Source organism: Alexandromys fortis, unplaced genomic scaffold (assembly GCF_014885135.2).
Source record: "Alexandromys fortis isolate MF-2015 unplaced genomic scaffold, M_Fortis_MF-2015_v1.1 scaffold_13, whole genome shotgun sequence".
NCBI classification, from domain to species: Eukaryota; Metazoa; Chordata; class Mammalia; order Rodentia; family Cricetidae; genus Alexandromys; species Alexandromys fortis.
The window spans coordinates 6,045,446-6,070,557 of NW_026067908.1; the positions used below are offsets into that span (position 1 = coordinate 6,045,446).

Sequence of the window (25,112 nt, forward strand, 5' to 3'; positions counted from 1 at the left end):
CAACAACTACCTGTAACTCCAGTTCCAGGAATCCAACACCTTCGACTGACCTCCATGTATGTGGGTCATATACATGCAGGCAGGCACACACACAAACACACACACACACACACACACAGAGTTTTTGATAGATGCATGGCTTGACACGTAGGGGTTGGAGCATGAAGGATGCTAACACTGGGCAGGAAGATAAGGAGGACTGAATGGGAAGTCTGACCAGGAAGGCCAGTGACCAGAGGGACAGATGTGGAAGGGAGGAGGAGGAGGGAGGGTGAGGGGCCTCCAGGTGCCATGGAGTTCACAGCGTGTGTACAGGCATGAAAAAGTCATCTGTGCTCTGGGCACTCCCTGGCAGTCCAGAGGGCTGGAGACAAGAAAAGCTGGAAAGGGATTTGGCCTCAGAGGGCCTCCAAGGTCAGGTTAGGGCTGGAAATTTCTTTCCTTCTCCTCCTTCCCCATCACTTTCCATCCTCTCTCCCTGCTTCCTCTTCCTCTCATCTCCTCCCGCCCCACCCCATTACCTCCTGTGAACCAGAGACTGTACCAGGCTCTGGTGTGTAAACCTGAGTGAGACTTTGTCCCTGCCCTCAAAAGCGGCTTATAATGTATGATCATTCTAACACGTGGCAGGAACAATACCGGGACCGTCAGTCTGGGGCCTCTGCAGGGCTCCCAGGAAGAGGCTATGGTTTGAGCACCAGCCTGTGGGGCAGAGGACGTGTGACTGTATGACGGAGAGGCCATGAGAACTGTGAGCAGGCTCAGGAGGAGGGCTGGTGGAGGAGTGAGGGGGGAGGGTTGGGCTGTGATCAGAGAGACACTGGTGCTTTTAGGAGGCCACGTTGAAGCCAGGAACAATTCCTGCGACCGTCAAGGACTGTGGCCAGCTGCAGAGAGCCGCATGCTAGGCTGGGACTGCAGCCAAGCCTGTGGCCACTTATTAGTGACTGATTATAGCTTAAGCAAGAGGGCAACTCTGTTCTGTTCCATTCCTATGGGACAGCTCTGGCCAAGAGTCTGTCTGACAGATCCAAACAGCCAAGGGATGAGAGGAAAGCCCCAGTGTGAGGCTTCCATGTGGGTAGCAGGAAGACCACAAGAGAAGTGTTAAGCACCGGGTCAGAGTGGGGGGACAAGATCTTCTTTCCCTCTCCCCTGACAAGGTGCAGGGGACCCAGAGAGAGAACTGGTACCAGGTTAGGAAGGCAGACTGGTGAGCAAGTGACCAGCTTGTGGGGTAACTCCTGAATACAGTCCCTTTGACACTTAGCACCCTGGCTATACACCTCAGCTGGGGAGACCCACCAGGTAGAATGTTAGTAACTCTTTTAGTCTAGATCATGTATGTGGCTGGGATTAGAGACAGCTCCTCCCCTACAATAATGGCTGACATTTACCTTGCACTTTCTGTGTACTAGGTGGTCAGGTGGAAGCCTCACTCCAGCCCCTGGCATTCATATAGCCAGAGTCTGGAATGTTCCTGTGGAAGTTCCACTCCAAGCCCCCTCCCAATCTCTCTAAATCCTGTTGTATCTCAGAAAGGCTGCCAAGCGATGACCCCTCCAGTGAGAGATGCTCAAGATCTCTTCCATGGGGTATTTAAACTGCTCCCTAGAAAGCAGACATGTGTTTTTCCGGTCTTCCTATCCTGTCTCTTCTCTGCGGGGGCTGAAAAAGTCATTCAGGAACATTGTGTCCATTAAACCTGGACTTTTTCTAATCGGGTCTAATTTGGTCTGATTTGGATTGTTGTCGGTGAAGAGGCTTATTGGGGTGCAGAAAGGTGGAGGGGCTTTTTCGGGTGCAGAGACTTTTTACTAGGTGCTGTTCCAAGCTGGTTGCATGCTTCCATCCTCACCAAACCTTTGAGCATACATTTTGAAATACCGAGTGAGCACCAACATCAACTCACAAGAGCCCACACAGGGATCCCACCATAGGCATTGGCTAAAATGGTTGCCCACATTTTATAGGTGAGAAGCCTGAGGCACAGAGTCATGAAGGGATGCAGCTATGTGGTTGGTTTGTCACTGACAGAGCTGTGCCATTATCCTGTGGGAGACAGTGTCTAGGTAACAGCGATGCGGCCAGACCTAGGCACAAGGCTGTGACATCAGAAGAGCTAGCAAAGTACTTCATCCCTCTTACTGCCCATTAGAAAACCTATAACACTTATGCCAGTAGCAACAACAGTGCCTGCCCATTGGCTTTCGAGGAGGCTCAGCAAGCTGATTTATGCCCAGGGCTCCCTACAAGATAAAGTATGTACTTTCCTTGTCCAGGGCCTTCATCATTGGCTCTCCTGCCTGCCATTGTCCTGCAGGTTTGTGACATGGTGTCCTAGTTAGTGTCTCTGTTGCTGTGCTAAACACCACGACTATAACAGGCAGAAAGGAGAACAAGAAAAAGCTAAGTAATAAGGAATGAGAAAGAACCAAACGCAGGCAATGGCCACGGGAATTACAGGCGTGACTTTGTCAATGGACATGAGTTACGAAAGATGATATAAAACAATTGTTCTCCGAGTTCTACTTCTGCCATGGATTTTTCACTTTTGGTGGTGGATAAGAATAAATTCTACAGTGTAAAATCCACTGTGAAGCCACAAAGCCTCTAAATGGCTCTTTCTACTGTACAAAAGTTTATTGAGATATATAGACTTTGGATCTGATTAATTTTGGTGTGTGGCCGGGCGGTGGTGGCGCACGCCTTTAATCCCAGTACTCGGGAGGCAGAGGCAGGCGGATCTCTGTGAGTTCTAGGCCAGCCTGGTCTACAAGAGCTAGTTCCAGGACAGGCTCCAAAACCACAAAGAAACCCTGTCTCGAAAAACCAAAAAAATAAAAATAAAAAAAAATTTTGGTGTGTGATTTTTTTTATCTTCAAGTTTTTACTTATAATAGAGTTCATTAAAAAACTGAAAAACTATAACCAAGACAAGCAATAGATTAGTTTATTTGGGCTTACAGTTCCAGAGGGATGAGAGTCTGTCATGGCAGGGAAGATGGTAGCCAGCAGCAGGCATGGTCACAGGAGCAGGAAACTGAGACAAGCAAACAGGAAGGAGGGTTCCCCTACTCCCCCCCCCCCTACTACAAGAGTACAACCAACTGGGAACCAAATGCCTGAATTTGTGGGCACATTTCTCATTCAAATCCCTATATACAGTAAAACCAGCATGCATCCTGACCTGATGCAGAGGTGGTTCGAATCCCAGAATCTCAGGCTGCTCTTACTAACCTGACACAGAGGTGGTTTGAATCCCAGAATCCCGGACTGCTCTTACTAACGGTGTGAATTTTGTGGCTTTGTGGCCCAGTTTCCTCATCTGCTAACCGAGGTTGAAGATGGCCGTCTGTAGGAGCTGGACCAACTGAGATGAGCTGTGTGGCCACTGAAGAGGCTTGCTGAGTGCTGGCCTGTGAAAGGAGGGGGACAGGATGTGGGGGATGTGATTTCAGGCGTGGGGTGAGGCTGGCTTGGGCCCTGCCCTTGGGCTCTCTAAACTGCTTCTCTGCTCAACCTTCCTCCCTGACTCCTGGTCCTCCCACCTGTCAGGGCTCTGCGAATGAGTTCCCAGAAAGATTCAGCACCTTCCACCGAATCTTGTATTTAAGTGACTAAGACTTTAATGATAACGGAGAGGTTGGAATATTGCCGGTCCAGAGCTCAATTATGATTATCTTTAGCTCATAAATAGCCATTCCTTCTCCACCCCCTGCGTCTTGCCTAACATCCTGTGATTAGCAGATAAACCTTTGGGAATGTATTAATAACACCCAACTTCCCACTAAACCCAGGACTAAGAAAGAACACCATCAATGGTGTCCAAGGTTCCCAGGCGTTGCTGTAACCCCTACCAATGTATTGACAAGTGCTTTACTTCCTCATTTTCTTTGTTCTGTCACCATAGAAACATGACCAGTTACAACACTGGAACACAGGATTTGGGGTATTTGAGTCTGTGTTCCTGGACCATGGCCACTCAGCGTGGGCTCCAGAGCAAACTCATATTCCCTTGGAGGTGAGAGCTGGACTTTTGCATCGACAATTATGGTGCTGCAATGTGGGTGTTCTAGAAGGGTCTCCTGAATGAAAGAGAAGCAGCTAGACCCACTAAGTCCAAGCCTTACGCCCTTATCCTCTCAGGTAGGGTTTTTTTTTTTAAATCTATTTTGTTTGTTTGCTTTCAAAGAATCTAGTTTCTGATATTTGACTTGTTTTTGTTTGCTTTCTGACCTCTGAGGGCATTTTGAGCTATTCAGCATGTTAGCAATCTCTTTTAGTTCTTTTCTTCCCTCTAGACATTTCTCCATATATAATATAAGGGCAGGGAAATTTTTTTTTTTTTTGGTTTTAATAGATGTATGGTCCCTCACTTGGTTCTCTGTTTAACTGGTGTGTCAATTTCATTTGCAAGTGTTAAAAAAAATGGAAAAAAACCCTGAAGATAGGTTGACTTGTGTCTCCTTCAATGGGGAGCATTTATTACTTCTAAACTGGTTTATTCTGAGCACTTAACAAAAAGTTCTAGGGAATCATTTTTGTTAAATCACATATGGGCAGCCTGCTTTAATTGGCATGTAAATCAATTAAAAACAGTAGAATTGGTAATTTATAAAAATAACCGCTCTACTATATAACAAGGAGATACTGAAAATCAATACGGGGAGCTGGAGAGCAGGCGCAGCGATTAAGAGCATGGCTGCTCTTGCCGAGGACCCCATTCAGTTCCCAGCACCTCCACCTGGCAGCTCCTAAGCACCTGTAACTCCAGTTCCAGAGCGTCTGATGCTCTCTTCTGGTATACACACATAAGTAGACATGTACATAAATTTAAATAAGTAAAACACAAGTAGAATAAATCAAATAAAAATAAATACAAAATTTGTTTAAAAAAATTTAAGAGGCTGTATCAGAACTTGTAGTGAGAAACTCCACAGAGCCATTGTATCTGGCTCAAATTCCGAGTGATGGAATCTAGGGTTCGAAGGAACCTTTGTAAATGTCAGTGATTGTTACCTGAGGTTTATGGAGTTTATGTCAGTGATTGTTATCTGAGGTTTATGGCGTTGCTCTTCCTGCAGGATTCCCGGAGCCTTTGCATACCTTAGTCTGGAGACATACCTGGAAAACCAGGAAGTCCCATATGGCTGAGAATTGCTTAGGTCGTGATTCCTTCAGACAACTCCTAGATCAGATAAGAGGTTTTGGAATATGGAAATTGATTTGCTAAAATGCTTCTGCAGAGGTTCAGGGTTCGGTCCATCAGAGACGGTCCCACCCTACCCCTGTTGTTAAGCTGTTGAGTGTCCTAAAGTATCTCTCTCGGACAGACTGACTAAGAACACTAACAAGCTAGAGATAAGGTCTGAGAATTACTTTCTCCTCCTCTGACCGCCTCACTTCTTTCTTTCTCTAATGGGGTGAAATCCCACGTGACTCATGAGCCTTTGCTTCTGTTCTTCTAGCCAGAGACCCCACTTTTTGTTTGCTAGGTGCCATTAGCAGAAAAAAAGAATTCTCTGGACTCATCCTTGTCTATTCCAGGGTTGGATGGACCTAATAGTTTTTCTGGGGGTATCACCACAAGAGCTGATCCCCTCGATTCCCCAAGACCGACTCTTGGTTGAGACGCAGTGGAGAGCTACTTCCCCAAGCAGACATTCTGGATCCAAAGCAACACACAGGGAATTACTGCCTCCGCTGCCTCTGAATTGCTCTCAAAAGCACTCTCCGTGTCTTTGTTTTTCTGCCCCTGTCCCCAGCCTTCTAGAAACCGGCTACCCGGCCAGCTTCCTGCTCTGGTGAAGCTTTTAAGGTCTAAAGAGATTAATTTAAACTCTGTGTGTTCCATGTTTGTGAGAGGTGAAAAGCAACAGCAGCTGATATGTATAATGTATGTGTATGTATGTATGTATGTATGTATGTATGTATGTATGTATGTATATGCATGCACTTTCCTAGTCTCTCTAAACGTGACACCAGGCAGAAGCATTTCTGACCCAAGGGCTAAAGGGAAAAGGAGCCCCTGGGTATGGACTGCTGAAGCATGCACGGGCAGGCCATATATGGCGCTTCTGTGGAACTTGCACGTATTGGCTTTTCAGGGTCTAAGTTGACGAGGGCAATTGACCAAGTCTCTTCCTCCCCCTGAGTATAGTAAGGACCAAATTGCTGGGTAGATGACCGTGTGGGACAGGCGCGTTGCTGGGTCCAGGAAGGGAATTACATCCCAGAGTGACACCGAGCGGCAGGTGGTGCCTGGTCCAAGGATCTGTAGTGCCTTCATTTCTTCTTCTTCCTTTTCCTTTTCTTTTAGATATGAAAGCAAGTATTGGAAACATAATTTAGCCTCATTTAAAGAATAAAATAAAACCAAAATCCTTGGCCTAAAGCAACACTGAGAAAACCATTTTTTCCTCAGAAAATATACTGTCCCTTCAGCTATTTAGCTTTAAAAGGAGGAAGAGATGTTGACCTTACTTCTGCTTGACCGACTTCAGCTTTCGGTTTTTTTTTGTTACTGAGCTTTTTTTTACATCAGACAAAGATGGGGCTGGAAACCTTCTGCCGTCTCCAGGGTGAACCTGGGTCTTAGATCCTTGAGTCTATGGTAAGTTTCTCATGTGTTGTTTGTGGAAACGGTGCAACAAATTGTGACCACTTCTTTTTTTTTTTTTCCATTCAGTTTTTAAAAATATATTTTATGTGCATTGGTGTTTTGTCTTGGTGTTGGGTCCTATGGAACTGGAATTACAGACAGCTGTGAGCTACCGTGTGCGTGCTAGGAACTGAACCTGGGTCATCTGGAAGAGCAGTGGTCTTGACTGTTAAGCTGTCTCTTCAACCCTTCTTTTCATTTTCTTATTGCATCCAAAATTATTATTATTTTATTTCAAAGACTGAGGATGACTTGTTTCTGTGCTTTTAAATATGTGGAGTGTGTGTGTGTGTGTGTGTGTATCGAGCATTTTAAGGCTAATTTTGTGTCGATTGCGTTGGGTGGGTTACTCAGTCTAGGGGTTTGTAACCCACCCTGCAATCAGTTATTCCAGGGTCATGGAGGGGCGCTACCTGGAAGGGAATGAGCTAAGACAGAAGAAGGAGGCCAAGCAGATTTGTCAAAGCCTCCATTTATTACAGTCATGGTTGCTGCTTATATAGGCCCGGGATGAGGACTTTGAGGGGCAGGGAAACTGGATTCTTGCCGCGTGTTCCAGGTCACGTAGGCCAGGAGGTCATGAGTTGCCACACCTGTTGCCACACCTTGTTCCCTGGATAGCTGGAATGTGAGGCGGGTTCTGCTAACAGATAGCTCGTTAATTGGGTGAGGGGCAGAGGTTCTCAATAGAACATAATTATGGGTGTGGGGTTCTCTGCAGACTCCCCAGGATGATGGTTCCTGTAATGATTTTTAGGGGGGAAATGGCTCCTGACAATTTTGTTCACTTCTGACTCTCAAAAAGTCATTTAAAAGAACCTGTTTGAGGCTTATGAGGACATACGGTTGACAGATAATCTTAATGTGTTCTGGTATTTTATCCGTACAGATCTGTGCACCACACGTACTCCTGGTGTGCCTGGAGGCCAGAAGAAGGTGTCAGATGCCTTGGGACTAGTGTTATGGACAGTATGAGCCAACATACGGGTGCTGGGAATCGAACCCTGGTCTTGTGGAAGAGCCGCCAATGTTCTTCTTAACCACTGAGCTATCTCTCCAGGCCTTCAAAATATGCTTTTTTCCCAATGTAACATTTTTATTGATTCTCTGATAATTTTACATCATGGACCCGGATCATATTGACTTCCCAGTCCTTCCTTGTCCACCTCCCCATTGTTGTGACCTCACCCCTGCAAAAAAGTAAAAATAAAAACAAGAATTTTTTAAAAAGTCTCATTGACTCCCCATGGGAAGTCTTTGTTTAGGTGGAAGCCCTACTGATGTCTGTATCTATCCAAAAAGTTTGGGATGTGTGAAACCTCCAGTTTGGGTTTGTTCCAAACCCAGCCCTCAGGGTGACATCAGCAGCCACTCCCTTGGAGTTGCCTCAGTCTAGGCTCCACCCCTGGGGGACATTACTCCGCCCATGAGAAAGCCTGCCATTGGTGGCTCCACCTCCAGAGGGCATTAAAAGGCCCCAGCTAATGGGTTCCCGTCAGGGTCCTCTCAACTTCCCCTGGAGCCGCCCAGGAATGCTTTGCTCAGAATAAACCTGGATTTATTAATTTGGTTTGGCTGGTTTATTATATCAGTGGCGGCAGAGTCCTATTAACCAGGGATTCAAAACTTCACAGTCTTACCCTCTCTGAGGAGTTGGGGGGCGGGGTAACAGGAAGGTGTAGGGAGGAGGAGGGGAGGGTGAGCTGGGATTAGTATGTTAAAAAAAAAAAAAGCCCAGTTTGTGTTATCTATATACTCAGTGGAGCGTGGTCAAACTCTCAGTGACCTGTCCCTTAAAGAGAGCTGACTCCTCCCCTGCCCCCAGAAGTCTTCAGTTATGGAGAGCCACACTTCATATTCCCATCTCACTTTTTATTTATTTATTTTGTTTTTCGGGACAGGGTTTCTCTGTAGCTTTGGGGGCCTGTCTTGGAACGAGCTCTTGTAGACTAGGGTGGTCTCAAACTCAGAGAGATCCGCCTGCCTCTGCTTCCCCAGTGCTGGGATTAAAGGCATGTGAGTTCTCTTTGATGACTTCCTGCTTAGGCTGTTACTTTTGGGGGGGGATGGGTTAGAGGCCATCACAACAGCCTTCCGTGTCCCCCCCCACTGTGCATCTGACGTCATCGATATCACAGTAAAAGCAGCTTGACTTCCCCTCACGCTCAGCGGGAGCACCCATCATGGGCCTCCACATGGTTTCTGGCTATAGCACAGACTACGAACATGGTCGCTCCCCTGTCTGCAGTGGGACCATGAACACAGACGAGGCCCTTGGCGGTAGTCCAGACCATGGCCATTAACATGGCCTCAGGTAGCAAGCAGTGCATGCCACTTACATCAATATGGCTCTCAAAATATTCTTAATAGGAAACTGTTAGTAAGTATTTAGGTTAAGGCCACACTACAACCCCTGGCATCCATATATTCAAAGAGTCTGAAATGTTCAGGTGGGAAGTTCCATCCCAAGCCCCTTTCCCTGGGAGTTGCCTCAGTCCAGACTCTACTCTGAGAAAGCCTGTCAAATGATGACCCCTTCCCAGAGATGCTAAAAACCACTCCCACAGGGTATTTAAATTGTTCTCCAGAGAACAAACACATGTTTTTCCAGTCTTCCTTTCCTGTCTCTTCTCTGGGGGGCTGGAAGGCCACCCAGGAGCACTGGTATCCATTAAACCTGGACTTTTTCTAATTTTGGTCTGATTTGGACTATTGCATTGGTGGAGAGTCTTCTGGGGCACAAAAACCTTTCATCTGGAGGTTCCACCGAGGGATAGTTTTTCTCCAGGCCCATGCCCACGTGGTAAGAAAACACCTTCTTTTGCACCTGCTCTCCAGCTCGGGTAAGTTCTGAGTTCCAGTCATTGCCTTAAAGGCCCAGGCCTCATGCAATTCTTGGGCTGTTCTGTGGAAGATGTGGCCGTGCCAGGCACCCAACCTGACCGGGACGAGGACCTGCCTTTTTCAGGAGATGTCCTGCTCTAGGTATTTCTCACACCCCTCTGTTATTTTGACCCAAAGTTTATCACAATGGACGCATTGCACTAGGCTATGGGTCCTGGCAGAAACTTGCTAAATGGGTACCTACAATTCGAGGTCTGATCTCCAAACACCCTTGGGTTGCCGTTTACAAAAACTTTTTAAATTGGTGCTATCTGACACTTGTACATCCTTGATGCCTAAAAATTTTTGCCAGCATGGAAACAGGTAAGCAAACCCCGAAATGCCCATGGTTTCTGGATACTGTGCTCCCGCTCCCCCTCCCCCTCCCCACTTCTCTTGCTGTTTGCTGTTTGTCTGCATTCCTGGCCTGTGATCTGGTTACCCTGGGATTCTCCCTACAACGGATCCCTTCCTCCTGTCCTTCCACTCTGAGATGCATAGGTGTTCCATCCCTGTGTTTCTGTTCTCACAGCATCTACTGATCTGGCCCTGAATGGGATCACCTCTGTGCTCACCTGGCTTCAGCAGCCTACTCCAAAATGTTTAAGTTGGTCAGCTGACACAGGTTCCTAAAAAAAGTTTTGTTCATCTGTCTGTTAATATATATGTGTAGATAATGTGGCCACAGTCTGCTTGTTTTATGTCTGTGTGTGTATGTGTGTTTGTTTTAAAACCTGCAAAATTTGTAGTTCCAGGTTATTACAACAGCTCTACTAGAGAGATATCAACATGGGGATAGGTGCCAGTTTTTGGTTGAGGTCAAAACAAAAACCTCAGTGCCTTCTTTGGTAAGCTGGACCTACCAAGGAGACCTCCAATATACTTAGGTTTATTTGGATATACCTGACAGGTAATGGTACCCTGATTCTCAAGTGCCTTTACAGATCTGAGAGTATGACATTTAACAAAAGACCTTCTTAGGCCAGAGACAGGCCTGTTCCTGCAACATCCTATAGCTCCTCTAAGAAGACGCATGATTGCAGAAGACATTTTTGTCTGGAGGCTTGCCTTTGAATATGACAAAGCCACCCACACAGCGAAAAGCTGCCTTCCACCTCATCACCTTCCTGAACACTACCCCAGGGGATTGATCATCTCATCCTGCCAAGACAGGTAGACTGAACTTTACCCCCACAGGAAAATCTTCAAGCCTCCTGAGCTCAGCAGCTAAAGGCAAGCACTGCTTCTAAGACTGGTGTTCACCAAAGACCACAGAGAGACTTGGGATTGCCTGCACAGCTGGCAAAAGCTGTCTCTCTTCTGCTCATTTATCCCGCCCAGATCTGTCTGATGGCATTTGATAACTTAAGGTACTGGTAGCTCATTACTTCATTTGCTAAGTTTCCTGCTAAAAATACAGACAGGTGTGCCTCTTTCGCAGGCTTCATAGTCCAGGATTAACAGGTTTCAGATGTAATTTCAGAGTTTCAGAGTTTCCACTTTCTTTTAATTGTCTTCTAAAATGTTCGTGCCTTTTAACAGAGTCTTTTGCTATGACACCAAGATGTAAATCTGTTCCAGTTGTCTTACAGATACCGGTAGGTTCCTGAGAAAAGTTCTGCTGCTGTATCAAGAAATCTGGTCCGGTGAAAACAGTCTCCAGAGCCTACTTTGACCCCTCCCTATTTTCAAGCATATTTTACAGGTCACTCCTGTGGGCCAAGACAAACCTGCAGAGGGTTCTCCAAATAACACCAGCACCTACTGGGGCTTCACCACTGGTACCACCTCTCCAGGCTCAAACAGGCACCTACCCAACAACTAAAGGACGCATTTGTTATCCTCTCATTCTCCCTCGCCTCTCCTGTACAACCGGGGCACTTCTCTTGCCATTCTCTCCGGCTGTTGATGACCCTTCCCATGGCTAGCCCCGTTCAGAGGGCTGATAATCACATTCTATTTTGTTTCCTAGCAACCTGCCTTCTTAGTTCTCCCAAGAAACAGATGCCTAAGGTCTCCAGGATGGCAGTTAACCGGATGCCTCTCCAGCCACACTGGAGCATGAGCCCAGCAACTCCCAGCTCTCCTCACGCCGTTGTCCCATGCCTGCAGGAAGTAGCCAGACTTGAGCCGGTGCCCCTATACCCAAAGAATCTGGAATGTTTGGGTTGAGGCCACACCACAGACATTGGCATCCATATGTCCAAAGAGTCTAGAATGTTCAGGTGGGAAGTTCCATCCCAAGCCCTCTCCCCTGGGAGTCATCAGTCCAGAGACTCTACTCTGAGAAAGCCTGCCAAACGATGACCCTGCCCCAGAGATGCTAAAACTTTTCAGAAAGGTTTCTGTTAAAGCTGGACTACATGTAAAACAGTGGATATGTTATGCCCAAGGTCCAGACCCCCAAAGACCACCAAGAGACCAGATCCGATGCAAAAGCAAAGAGTCTTTTTAATTACAAGTTTGAACTCGATCCCTTGTCTGTCTAATGCAGCCGTGGAGCAGAAGGGACCTCGAGCTGCAGTGGGGCAGGGCATTTATTGGGGGTAGAGCGGGAGGGGGGCTGGGGGTCTGCAAGTTGCATAGTCACAGTCTCAGGATTGGCAACCTCTGGACTGGGGGGCACCTGTCCTAAGTTGATTGGTTAACTACCACGACAGGTAAATTGCTACATCCGATGGTGTTTGCTGTGGTTTCTGCATTCCTTCCTTATCAGCACAGTATGTCCAGAGCCTGCTAGCCTAGCCTCTGATTGGTTCTTTACCATATGGGGTGTATCTTGTGGCCTTTTTAGTGACTAGGGCAAAGTTGGGTAAGGTCAGGGGGCACAGCACATCCTGCTGAGTCATGGCCTACGTCCTGCTGGGTCTTTCCTGCAGCCTGTCATGGCTGCAGAATTGTCAAATGAGGGCCTGGGTGACAGCCTGGGCCCTTCAGATGTAGCTCATTAGCTGTCTGTCAGTCACAAGGTGTTAGCTCATTAGCTGTCAGTCACAAGATGTCTGTAACAGGATGTTAGACATGTGAGGCATGGTCATTCAGGGGGCTAAAGTTAGCCCAAGACGATTGCAAGTAGGCTCTGACCTGCCTGACCTGCAGCGTTCCAAGGGCTTCACAACTCTCATCTGTTAATCAGCCTTCCAGCAGGTTCAGTGGTCTCCAGTGATGTACGCCCTCCAACAAGGCCACACTTAGAAGTTTTGTCTGAAACATAGAATGCACATACATGGTATCTCAAATATTTAACACTTATAAATATATGCAAAAGACATTAGTAGTCTCGTTTATATTTGTGGTGAGTATGTTAATAATTTAACAAGTATTTTACCTCAACTGTTTTAAAATAAGATTTATTTATTTTTATTACATGTGGGTGTTTGTCCGCATACAAGTCTGGTGTAGGCATAGGCCAGAAGAGAGAATTAGGGTCCCTGAGACTGGAGTTAGAGGCAGTTTGTGAACTACCCCTGTGGACTGGCCCACATCAGTTTTCAGCAAGCCCAAGGCTCACAGTCATTTAAAGTATATGGTGGTCAGCAGCTGATGCTTGGATGTGCCTGTCAGCCAAGCGGAAATCTGCTGACTCAGATACAGACTAGGGGCAGAAGCTAAGACTTAGGAACTTAAAGGAAAATCTTACATTGGGAATCTTCAGGCCCATAGTCCTAGCAGTTGTGGAAAGGGAGGTATCCCAAGACCAGGAGAAAGAGAAACGACATCCTCAGAAACAGACAGGTGGGGAAACTCAGGCTGGGCTCATCTGGAGTCTGCTTGACCTGTGAGAGGTGAACCCAAGTCTGCTGCCTCCCCACATTCTCTCAAGCTTAGATGATTTTTTTTAAGTTTAGAAAAAGACATAAAAGTTTTAGATATTATTAGCCTTACCAATCTGTACTGAAATCCACCCTGTGGAAAAACCAGGTAACAGGTGTCTGTGAAGCAGTTGGAATAGACTCACACCTTTGAGTCCTAGCAAAACCTATATATTTGGTTTAAAAGGCATGAACATTTTCCCCTCAGTTCAGAGAGCTAGATATAGATTGGACAGAGATGCCTTTGGGCTGAAGAGAAGCACCTTTAAGTCTATACTTAGAAGACAACTAAAGGAAGTTTAAAACCTTGAGCTTGTGACCGAACAGTAAGTAGTCAGTGCCCTACCAGCTTGCCAGAACTCCACTGATCAGTGCTAAAACTCCGAACTTTTGAAATCTTAGTTTAACAATAACATAGAAAGGGAAAAGACATGTGGACTATTTTCCATTCTCACACATTTTAAATCATTTATTTATACCTTTATAACTTGCATTTATATCTTAAACGACTTTCTGAAACCCTCAGAACTTCTTAAACTTTCACATCCTTAGGCCTTTCTATACCTTAAGATTTTTTCTTAGACCCTCAAAACTTGCATAGACTGTAACATGAATAATTAAAACCTAGAGACAGGTTCAACCTGAAGGTTAGAAAAGCAAAACAGCCAGCCACTGGCTCTTATTTCTACCTTAGTCCAAAATGGCAATTTTGCCTCCAGGAATCTCAGAATGAGACTGTCTGTGAGAACTGTCTCCTCCCATCTTATATTCCTCTCTAGGGCTGGGATTAAAGGCATGGGCCACTACTGTCTGGTTTCTATGGCAACTAGTGTGGCTGTTGGGATTAAAGGTGTATGCCACCACTGCCAGATCTGTAAGACTGATCAGTGTGTCTGTTTTACTCTCTGAACTTCAGGCAAGCTTTGTTTATTAAAATACAAATGAAGTATCACTACAATAGACTTTAACACTCTTTCCCATCTAATCATTTACCAGACACACAAGTAGATTACTAAGAACAGTCATTTCAAATCATATTCCTTTAGTGGAAAGTTACATCTGAAACCTGTATATCTTTTAATATGAAGCCTGTTAGCAAGGCAAACCTGTCTACCTTTTCTCAACAGGATACTTAGTAGCTCTAAAAAAAAAAAAAAAAAAAAAAAAGCAAGGCTTGATTTTTACATATGAAATAAACTAAGAAGCTGGCTGTAGCCATGGGGAAAAACCTGGTTGTTGCTTTTAAGTTGACAAAATCACAGTTAGCCTAGCCATCAATATCTTCAGAGATCTGAGAAGGGCAAATTATAGTGAAAGACTTTGGGGGCACCTCAGCATTACTGTACCCCCTTCCTGGTAACCAACCATGCGTACACTGGAGCTTTGAGTACTTTCCATCCGCTTTGTAGTCTTTCTTCAATAGACCCGGACCCTGGAACTGGGGTGAGACGACCTGCAGCTAACCTGCAAATGTTCCTCCTTGTTCAACCATCCCAGCAACTGCCATAGCATTGATCAAGTAGAGTTAGCTGACCATTGAATGAACTAGTCAAAATAGTTAACAAATGATTTCTGTACTCTCCCTTTTGATTCTGTACTACCTGCCTTGATTCTGTGGTTTTCTCCTGTAATAGACAAAGCAGGGGTCCTTCTCCTCTTGAGGCTATGGGACCTCTGCCATGGCAGCAAAATAAAAATTCCTTTTGCTATTGCATCAACCGCGGTGAGAGTGTCTCTTGGGGCGACCTCCTCCTTGGTGGGGCTTTAGGGCCTAGCAATAGCAGAAAATATAACAAATGGCCTGTGTATCAATTAAAATGACTGAGATGAATTCATTACCTAGATGGTCATCCCAGGCTCCTATGGTTTCCATAGCATTGGAGGCATTGGCCTTTGGCTGCCAGGCCCAGAAGGCAAGAGGCTTTCCTGTGGAGGAACACAGAAGAGTCTGACTTTACTTTGTCTAGACAAAGTGGGACAATCAACTCTTCTGTGTCCTGCTTGTCCATAGTTTGGGCAGGGTCCTGGAGCAGGTACAGCATTGGGGCAGTCTATCCCAGTGGTTAGCATTACCACAATCCAAATGAGGTCATCCTGGTGCCCTGACATCTTTGGAGACCTTGGGGTCACTGCTGGGAGCTGGGAGTTTCTGTCTATCATAATAATATTTTTCCATTAAACATTTTAAATGCCATATTCATCAGATCTCTAACAAGTTTGAGGGTCATTATCTACTAAGTATATCTGAGCTAAATAAATCTAGGCTTAACCTTGAAAATACATACACAACATGACTACACGTTTGATTATTATAGATTACTATTAACCTGCATTTTAAAATTAAACACTATATTTTAAATGAACTGCATAGGTACAATACCTTAAACAAGAGTAGAAACTTTCATATAGTGTAACAAAAATAACCTTAAAGTCGTATCAATATACAAAAGTCATGCCAATGTGAAATCTTCGAGACTAGTAGTTGTTTCATTTTTAGCTTAAAAGTAGATTCAATATTCTATCCTTTTATATTGCCATTTTTATTTTAAAAGCAGATTCAATAATCTGCCCTTTCCTAAACTCCTCCCTGCTTATTTTGGGAAAAAAGATTCCTGAATCTAGCTTCCTTTGTTTAGTTTCCGTCCTGACTATGACCAATAACAGCTTGTAACCAACCCCCTTAAACAACGGCAAACATCCACTGAGTGACCAGAAATCATCCACTTCACCTTTTGGAAATGTGAATGTCATGTTCTCTAGACTGCTTCCTGTTGTCTGGGGGTGATGGTATCTCTAGGAGACCCTTAGAAAATTAGAATGATGATCAAGCCCTGGGAGAGCGAGGTGTTTATCTTTTGTTTAGTCTCTGTGTGATAGGAAAGTGTAGAGCTTATCTGAAGTCTTGGCTGGAGTAGTCTGTGAGGCTGGACCATCTCAACTGGCAGCTTTGAAGTTGATCTGGGTGTAGACTTTTGAGAAAACTGTAACGAAGGCATTCTGAGAAGCTGGGTCATTTGGGTTAGTTTATTCATATCTGGTCCTTTTGTTCTGAAAATAGGCAAACTTTTAAAGGTGACATACGTATCTATATTAACAAGTCTGGAATGTGTGGTGTGCAAAAGTCTGCTAAAGGTGATTTGTTTTATGTATGAGCAGGGAAACACAAATGTCAACTTTATAAGTCTTTTTGTACTGTATAACCAAACTCTTATGAGGACTCTGTAGCCAACAAGATTTATCAAGTCTCATCCAGCCTCAGAGCTGTTCCTATGTAGCAGGATCAGCATACACATCACCTGCCCTGTACCCTTTCCTGGCTTCCTTCCTCACATCTGCAGCCAAGATCCTCAGGAGGTCTCCCCTGTCAAATCTAATCTTCGTTAATTTTGAGGAAATTCATAGTTTTTTTTTTGTTTCTTGTGGAAACAAAAGCACAACCTCTCCCTCAATAGAACACATTTCCATTCTGAAGCCAAGACATCCCTAAAGCATACACTGGTTTAATTTAGCAGAACCTTCTACAATCCAATGTCTCAGCAGCTGCTGTTTGCTCATCAGCATTTAAAAAATTCAAAGTTGAGCCGGGCAGCGGTGGTGCACTCCTTTAATCTCAACAGTCGGGAGGCAGAGGCAGTTGAACCTCTGTGAGTTTGAGGCCAGCCTGGTCTGCAAGAGCTAGTTCCAGGACAGGCACCAAAGCTGCAGAGAAACCTTGTGTTGAAAAAGCAAAAAAACCCCAAAAACTAAAAAAAAAAATTCAAAGTCAACAAGCACCATACAGGATCCAGGCACCCTGTGTATTCCCCATCCTTATGTTGCTTTTTTTTTATATTACTTTACTTTTTCTCTATAAACTTTATTATTTTAAAACTATTTATTATCCCTATGATTGTCTATGCTCATTTCCTTTTGTTCCTAAAGCATCTACACACATTGTAAGCTATGTGAAGGGTGTTTTTCTTATTTATTTTTATGACTGTCTACACCTATTTTTTTTCTTTCTTTAGCATCTAAGCACATTTTCAAGCACATTATAACCTGTTGAAAGATTTTCTTGCCCTGGACCTGCCTTTTTTTTTTTTTCCTGAGTCTGTAGCATTCTCTGACCATGTGAGCCAAAGCTTAAACTGTTAGGCAGCAGCTAGGCCCTCTGCCATGAGGCTCTGGTGACTGGCTCTGCCCCCTCGGTTCCTTGAGAGTCTAGCCTCATGCTGGCAGGAACCCTGATTACCATTTCAGCTCTGGGCAGTTGACAACCCACTTTCCAGAGTTCTGGTGAGTGATACCTAACTGTTCTGAGTGCTTGCAGAGAGGCTCAGACAGTGACTGTGACAGGGCCAACTGGTGTTGACTTCTCCATCTGTGTGGCCATGTCATGTGTTGGATGCCAAATATAGTCGGATTTTTCTTAATTACCCTTAGCAGTTTACTATAACTTATTAGCTTTCATAATACTATTACTTGCTGGGGTAGGGCTTGCAAGCAGATATTGGGGAATCCTAGAGGCTAGTGTTGCCCTTGGCAAGTTAATAGTCATCACAGCCCTGTGCTCATGGAAGGCCCACAAGGTCCTTTTGCCAGAGATAAGAAGAATGCCTTCCTTTTTAGCAGGCAGGACTTTCTTCAAGCTCCTGAGGGAATGGGGGCTTTTGTCTAATGCCTGACCCTGGGGAAATGATTCTATAGCTTTATCTCTGTTAAGTTTGAACCCTAAAAGCAATTTCTAAATTGAAGCTCCTTTAGTACTAAAATAAATCTTTTAACTCATTAACACAGTCCACAGAGAGACTGGGAAATTTCCTGATCCCTTTACAGTACACCATTACAGAATATAACAGTTTCTAATGTGACTCAGTTTATCAAAATAGCTTAAGCTTAATAAAGTTAGCAAAGATAAGGAGGCTAGACATACATTTTTAAGCGTAGACCTTAGGTACGGAAAGACATTTTCTAAGCCAGTGTTTCTCAATTTTCTCCATGCTTTGATCCTTCAACACAGTTCCCTGTGTTGTGGTGACCCCCAGCCCAACTACAAAATCACTCCTGTTACTATTTTACAACTGTAATTTTGTCATTGTTATGAATGTCAATGCAAACGTCCAACAGGCAGATGGTCCTAGGCTACCCCTATAAAAAGATATTTCTACCCCCAAAGGGTCAAGACCCATAGGCTGGGAAGCTGCTCCAAGCCCTTTGCCAGACTGCTCAGGTTATTGTGTGGTTGCACCGTAAGATAGGACTATCTCAGTTTCTGGTGTTTAGTATTTGGTGCTCATAGTGGTGGCTTTAATTTTTAACCTTTTATTTAATTTTAAGTTTAAATATTAATAACATAAAACATTTTATAAACTTAAAATGTCCCATATATAATGATTCTGCCACACAACATGGCTGACACTTCCGGGTTCCAGGGCCACGCATGTGCAGACAAGATCTCAGGCAGAAGTGCCTAACGGCCCTGGGAATCTTAAAGGACCCCGCATGACCAATGTGTAGCATGGTTGCTTCATCTACGTATGGTGCAGCTGCGTGAGCCCATGCACGCATGTGTGAGCTCCATCATCTGTATGACGTAACCAGGCCATCCCCCTGTGTGCATGCACTAGGCAACCCTTAAAAGCTGGAGGCGCCATCTTCACCCCCCTCCACTCTGTACACCGACCTCACCAGGCTTGTACACCCCCCCCCCAATAAACTCCTAAGTGGGTTTGTTGTGTGTTTCATGTTTCCGTCTCACTCATGCCAGGTAATCTCATTGGTGCCATGAGACTCGGGAGGCATAGAGAAGCTGGGGGACCTGTGTAAAACACCTGATTTGTCTGATAAAGAGCTGAACAGTCAATAGCTTGACAGGAGAAAGGATAGGCAGGGCTGTCAGGTGGAGAGGAAAAAAAATAAGAGGAGAAATCTGGGAAGTGGGATCGAGGAGTCAGAAAGAGAGGAAGAGGTCTCCAGGGGTCAGCCACCACACAGCAAGCCATGGAGTAAGAAGTAAAGAAAGGCATACAGCACAGAGAAAGATAAAGCCCAAAGACAAAAGATAGATGGGATAATTTAAGAGAGGCTGGCTAGAAATAGGTCAAGCTAAAGCCGGGCATGTCTAAGAAAGAATAAGCCTCTATGTATTAATTTGGGAGCTGGGCAGTGCCCCCCTCAAGGAGTAAAAGGCCAAAGAGAAAAGAGTAAATAAAAACCAACAAGAGTACATGTCCTGGGACTTTATCTTAAGACGACTGTGTGGCATAAAGCAATAATTGTAAAATTCAATCCCATTGAGCACTTAGTTTGTATCTCCTTTTAGATTAAGGAGGCAACAAGTCTCAAATATTTTGGAGTAATATGGATTTTTATACGATGATTAACTTTTAAGGTTTTAAAGTCATTGAGATTAACAAAAGTGATTTAAGGTGTATGTCTAACTGCTTATGTCTTTGCTAAATGTGTTAACACCAAGCTGCTAGAAAATTTGGATAAGTGACAATATATGTTTGATAAATAAGGTATATCTGATAAATAAGATTTATTTGATAAATAAGGTACTGTGGTGGTTTGAAAGAAAATGACCCCCAAAGGGAGTGACACCATTAAGAGATGTGGCTTTGTTGGAGTAGGTGTGGTCTTGTTGGAGGAAGTGGGTCACTATGGAGGCAGGCTTTGAGGTCTCATATACGCTCAAGCCACACCCAGTGAGATAGACTACTTCCTCTTGCCTGCTTATCAACGCATAGTAGTGCCTTCTCCAGCACCATGTCTGCCTGCATGTTATTGTGTTCCCCACCATGATGATAACGGACTTGACTGAACCTCAGAAACTGTAAGATGCTACTTCACTGAAATGTTTTCCTCTAAGAATTGTTGTGATCGTGTTGTCTATTTTCAACAACAGAGACCCCATGACAGGTTTATTTAATAATCAAGATTTGTAAAGTCGGATTTATGACTTCCCAGTCCAAGATAGCCAACTGGTTTGTCTGCCTGTTCCTCACAGGCCTAGATCAAGGTGTCAGTCTGCTTATCTCTTCTGTGAGGAACTGAGGGAGCTTCTGGCTCCATTATTTCTAGCAGAATTGATCTCCGAGGCTTTGTTTCTGGCTGCTGCAGGCCTGGCCCTCTGCACTCTTTTTCAGGTGGCCTCTGCCCCAGTGTGAAGCGTCCCTGGGATGTGAATGCCTTCTGCAAGAGAATACAGCCTGACTGTAAGAGACCCATCTCAGTCTGCTTCCTCTCTGCCACCTTCCATGATCATGGGAGCGGGACCCTTTGTATTTGCTGTCCCGGTGACTTTCACCCACTCCTCAGGACTTGGCTCAGAATTCACTCTCATAGGAAGCCTTCCCTGAGATCTGTCTTACTGGAATCCATTTTTTCCCCCTGTCAATTGCTTTGCATTTAACTCCATTTCAAGTTATAGGATTTGGGGGATTTGTTTTGGGGACTTTAGCCAGACAAGCCTTGAACTCCTGATCTTCCTCTCCACTCTCAAGTGTGGGGATTACATGTGTGAGCTCTCACACTCAAATTTTCAGGATTATTTAAGTAAGGTCCGTGTAGGTCTGGAACCTTTGTGCTGCGGGAGGGTAAGGGCCGATTCTGTTTCACTTATGTGGCTCATCTGTCACAGCATCGTGCTGGAGCACAGAGTAGGGACAGTCTGACCTGCACTTAACCAGCTGCCCTGTAGGGGCCAGAGTGGGGCTGGATTCTTAAGCAGTATATCAAAACTACAGCATAAATTACACGTCTGTCCACAAGAGGGGATTATCGGCCCCTGAATGCAGCGGGAATTGCGGTGCTGGCTGTGACTGCAGCTCCATGGATACATGCAGTGGCCCTTGCTGCTTACCATTTGAATATATATTTTATGAGTAGGATGGGAAGATAACTTTACTAGGATTCAGTCCATGCCAGTTGGTTTTACCGCAAATCTTTCAAATCCTCGAGCCCTTGGATGAAAAATAAAAGCTGCCATCACAAGGCCACCAGGTGGCAGCAAAGGCAACAAGTGGTCGTGAGGCTCTGAGTTGCTCTCCGTCCCCACAAGAGGGCAGAAGCTGGCCGGAGAACCCCAGTTAGACTCCCCGATTGATCCCCTTATAAGCTAGGAAGGACAGTTTTGCAGCCCAGATAGAGTGCCATGGAGGATTCCAAGACACACTTCCTTAGCTCCCTTTGACCCCAGCTCCCTAATCCTGGAGTGGGCATCTGGCCCGTATCCCTGCTTCTTTCCATCCCCCCACCCCCAACCATTTGTTTGCTCATCTTTGGCAAACTTCAATGGGACCCAGATGGATAAAGATGACTCTCGGTTTGAAAAGTGCTAGTGGCAACCGGGCTTGGCCCAGGGTTATTCAGTAAGACAGGACGGACCCTGATTGTGGGCAGTGGTCAGGAAGGTGTCACAGAGGAGTGAGTGTTGGGCTGAGCCTGAAGTTGCTGTGTAAGCAAGCAACTGCAGAGGAGGGGAGGTACCGGCCAGAGTGTGGGATGCAGGGGTGCCCAACCAGGAAGAGGCAGGTTGGGTTGACGAGACTGAGGTCAGGGGACAGAGCTGTTTTCTGTGTAAGGGGTAGGGGAGCTGAAATATTCTGACACCCAGACAGGGACCTCAGGAAGGCAGAGATCCAACCTGGGTGTGCTTGACCACATGGAGGTGGGCGGTACATAGGCAGGAAATACGTCAGGGTCTATACTTACCCCTGATTGGACCTGATGGGAAATGCAGTGAATTATGGGTTTTGCCTTTTAAAATTCCTGCAAAATGTGACATGTGGCCATCCTCTGAAAATCTGGGTGTGGACCTAGCCAGAATCCATCCATCTTTCTGGCCAGTATTTAATTAAAGTTTGCTCCAATTAGACTCAAAATTGTGGAACTGGTTTTTCTCCCGTGACTCTCAGGATCAACACCTGCTGTATGCCTTCCTGGTTGGGCATGGTGTTCTGGACCCTGAGAGGCAGGAGGTAGCAGAGAGGGCCACTGGACCTATTGTGCCTGATAATCCCCGGTGTTCTTGTTCTAGACCACCAGTGGCCATTTCTGAGGGTCCCCAGGCTTCAGGATGAGTGGCTGAGAGATGGCCTGGCAGTCTGAAGCCTGTCTCTGGGACTTGGCTTATCGGGTAGTCACTGACCTTATGTTTGCCTTGATAGTAGATGGAACTACAAGGTGCCACTCACTCATTTTCCGTTTGTGGGTTTGCAGTTTATGTTTTGTTTTTGGATGTGAAGATGAGACCCAGGACCTCGTTCACCAGTACTGGCTGGATAAGTGCTTTCTCACTGAGCTGCATCCCCAGCCTTCTGAAGTTATTCATTCCCATCTCCATACATGCACATGTGATTCTCATCACGTGGCTGAGCAAACAGAAGGGTGGCAGTCATCACAAGGCTGGCACTAAGGGCTGTGCTATTTCCTACTTTGCCATTTTGCAACATTGTGCAATTCCCCTGCCTCCCTGTGCCTGAGAGGGGTAGACTAGGACTCCAAGACCAAGTAAGGGTCCTCATTCAGTAACCCTGATGGCAGTCGGCCACCAATGGCTGACAGGACAGCCCTCCAGACGGCTGCGTGACCTTCAGCAGGTCATCCATCTGCCCATAGCTTCAGGTGGGGAATAAGAAGAGCAGGCAGAAGCGGAGCTTCAGGAACTCAGCGTACACTTCTTCTCTAAGATGCTCATAGTCCCCGACTTGCCACCCAGCCTCTGTGTAACTGGCAAAGGTATCTATGAAGCATGGCTGCCTTCAGGGGCCCACACTCTGGGAGTCTCCTGAGAATGGGCCCTCCTTGGGCTTGGCATGTGAATGACTTTCCAAAAATGTCTCTTGGCCAATGTGTGGTCTATCTAGCGTGTCCCAGCCCAGTCAAAGCCACAGGAATGCAGAGCAGTAACTTCAGCTCTCTTTAGCAGAACAAGGCTCCTTCTCATCAATCCGGGGACCTGTCAGCACCTTGGCATTAGGCTAACTGCTCCGAGTGAGGAAAGGGCTGACTCCTCTGCCCTCTAGTCAGAGCTGACAAGGAGACGGGGTCAGGTGGCCCCAAGGTGACTGAGTCTCCTGCGGATCTGGCTCAGAACCTCTGTAGCAAGGAGCCCTGTCCTCTTGGTCATCCATGGCCTGCAGGAGAGGAACCACAGGACATACCTCTTCTTGAAGTTCCCAGGAAGGGCTGGCCTATGTGCTGTTTAGTCTGCTTCCTTCTCAGGAAGGAGACACCACATGAGCCTGGCCTCAGCTTCATGTTTACCCTAACCCTAAGTCCGGCCTCTCCTCCAAGTCTACTGGGACAGATAAGGCTCTTTTCAGAGGCCGGATATCAACAGCTCTCTCCGCATCTTGCTGACTACTGCCAAGTGTAGCCCTGTGGTCAGAATTGCTGTCAGGCCTCCTGGGTTCAAATCCTGCTTCTACTCCTGGCTGGTTGGGTCCACCTAGTGAAGTGATTTGACCTGACTATGCCTGGGCTCCCCATCTGTGACACGGGCTGCTGCGAGAACTGAGTGAGTATGTTTGTAAAGTGCTCGCAACAGTCGGTTGTGAATCTCTTCTTCTTCTTCTTCTTCTTCTTCTTCTTCTTCTTCTTCTTCTTCTTCTTCTTCTTCTTCTTCTTCTTCTTTTTTGTTTGTTTGTTTTTCAAGACAGGGTTTCCCTGTGGCTTTGGAGCCTGTCCTGGAACTAGCTCTTGTAGACCAGGCTGGTCTTGAACTCATGTGAATCTCTTCTGAATCAGGCCTGCCTCACTGGGCTCTGCTGGTGGGATGCTGTGGAGATCAGGGGACACGGGCCTTTATAAAGAGGAATTTTATCTGAAACGCTTGACATGTGGCATCCATGAAGCTCTTAATGACCACAGAAGGTAGGAACTTTCTTCCACCCTCATGTCTGTTGGACTGCTGAGAAAACAGAACTTGTTGTGGAAAGGGACAAAGGTAGGCTGCTGTGAAGAAACAACCCTGTCCTCAACACCAGAGCTTTTTCTTTGACTTCTGTGTCTTCAGGCCCAGGCTTGTAGGCTCCACAGCCTCCGTCCAGGTTGCTCACCAGCCTGTCTGGTCTGGAGTCTGGAGGTTGTGTGATGCTGACCACCCTGGCAGAAAACTCCCGCCACACGTAGGGCTCGTACTTGCATTGCAGCATCCTAAAGGTCAGGTTGGGGAGGGGGAGTCTATTCTACCCTATCCCTGAAGGACACAGGGCCCCTCCTTCTGTGACCTTGCTTCCATAAGCATTGAGGCTTAGATGGACCATGAGGTAAGACTGTCTGCTGCTTGTCAATCCTGCCCCGGACCAGGGTATGTAATACATGTTTGCCGAATTGAGAATCCCTTTATTTGGGAGCTTGGCCTCTACTTTTCCCTGGGGAAGGAAATGAAGAAAGTGGTCACCAAAACAGGGTCCCCTGAACGGTGTCTTACAGCAGAAAAACATTCTCTGGATAAAGAAAAGGAGGACATTTTTGGGAAGAAGAAACAGCATATGTAAAGACTTATCAGGAAAGGACCTGGAGTACACGGAGATTTCTCTGTCCTGCCCCGCCCTGTAGCACTTTAAAAATAATCACTCAGAGGCTTAATATTAATTACAAAATGTTTGGCCTATAGTTCATGCTCATTACTAACTAGCTCTTACATTAAATTAGCCCATTTCTATTCATCTATGTACAGCCATGTGGGGCCGTGGCATTCACAGGTCTGCTGGCATCTTGTTTCTTTGGCAGCTGCTTGTGTCTCTCTCCCTGACTCAGCCCTTCTC

At 45.8% G+C, this 25,112-nt stretch overlaps 1 long non-coding RNA gene across 1 annotated transcript; it reads left to right on the forward strand.

The window, feature by feature from the left end:
• The first annotated feature begins 387 nt into the window (after positions 1–387).
• Positions 388–8,165, forward strand: LOC126497988 (uncharacterized). Its single transcript, XR_007590738.1, has 4 exons — positions 388–751; positions 3,914–4,149; positions 6,323–6,616; positions 7,554–8,165. It is a non-coding gene; the product is annotated as an uncharacterized lncRNA (long non-coding RNA).
• The last annotated feature ends 16,947 nt before the right edge of the window (positions 8,166–25,112 follow it).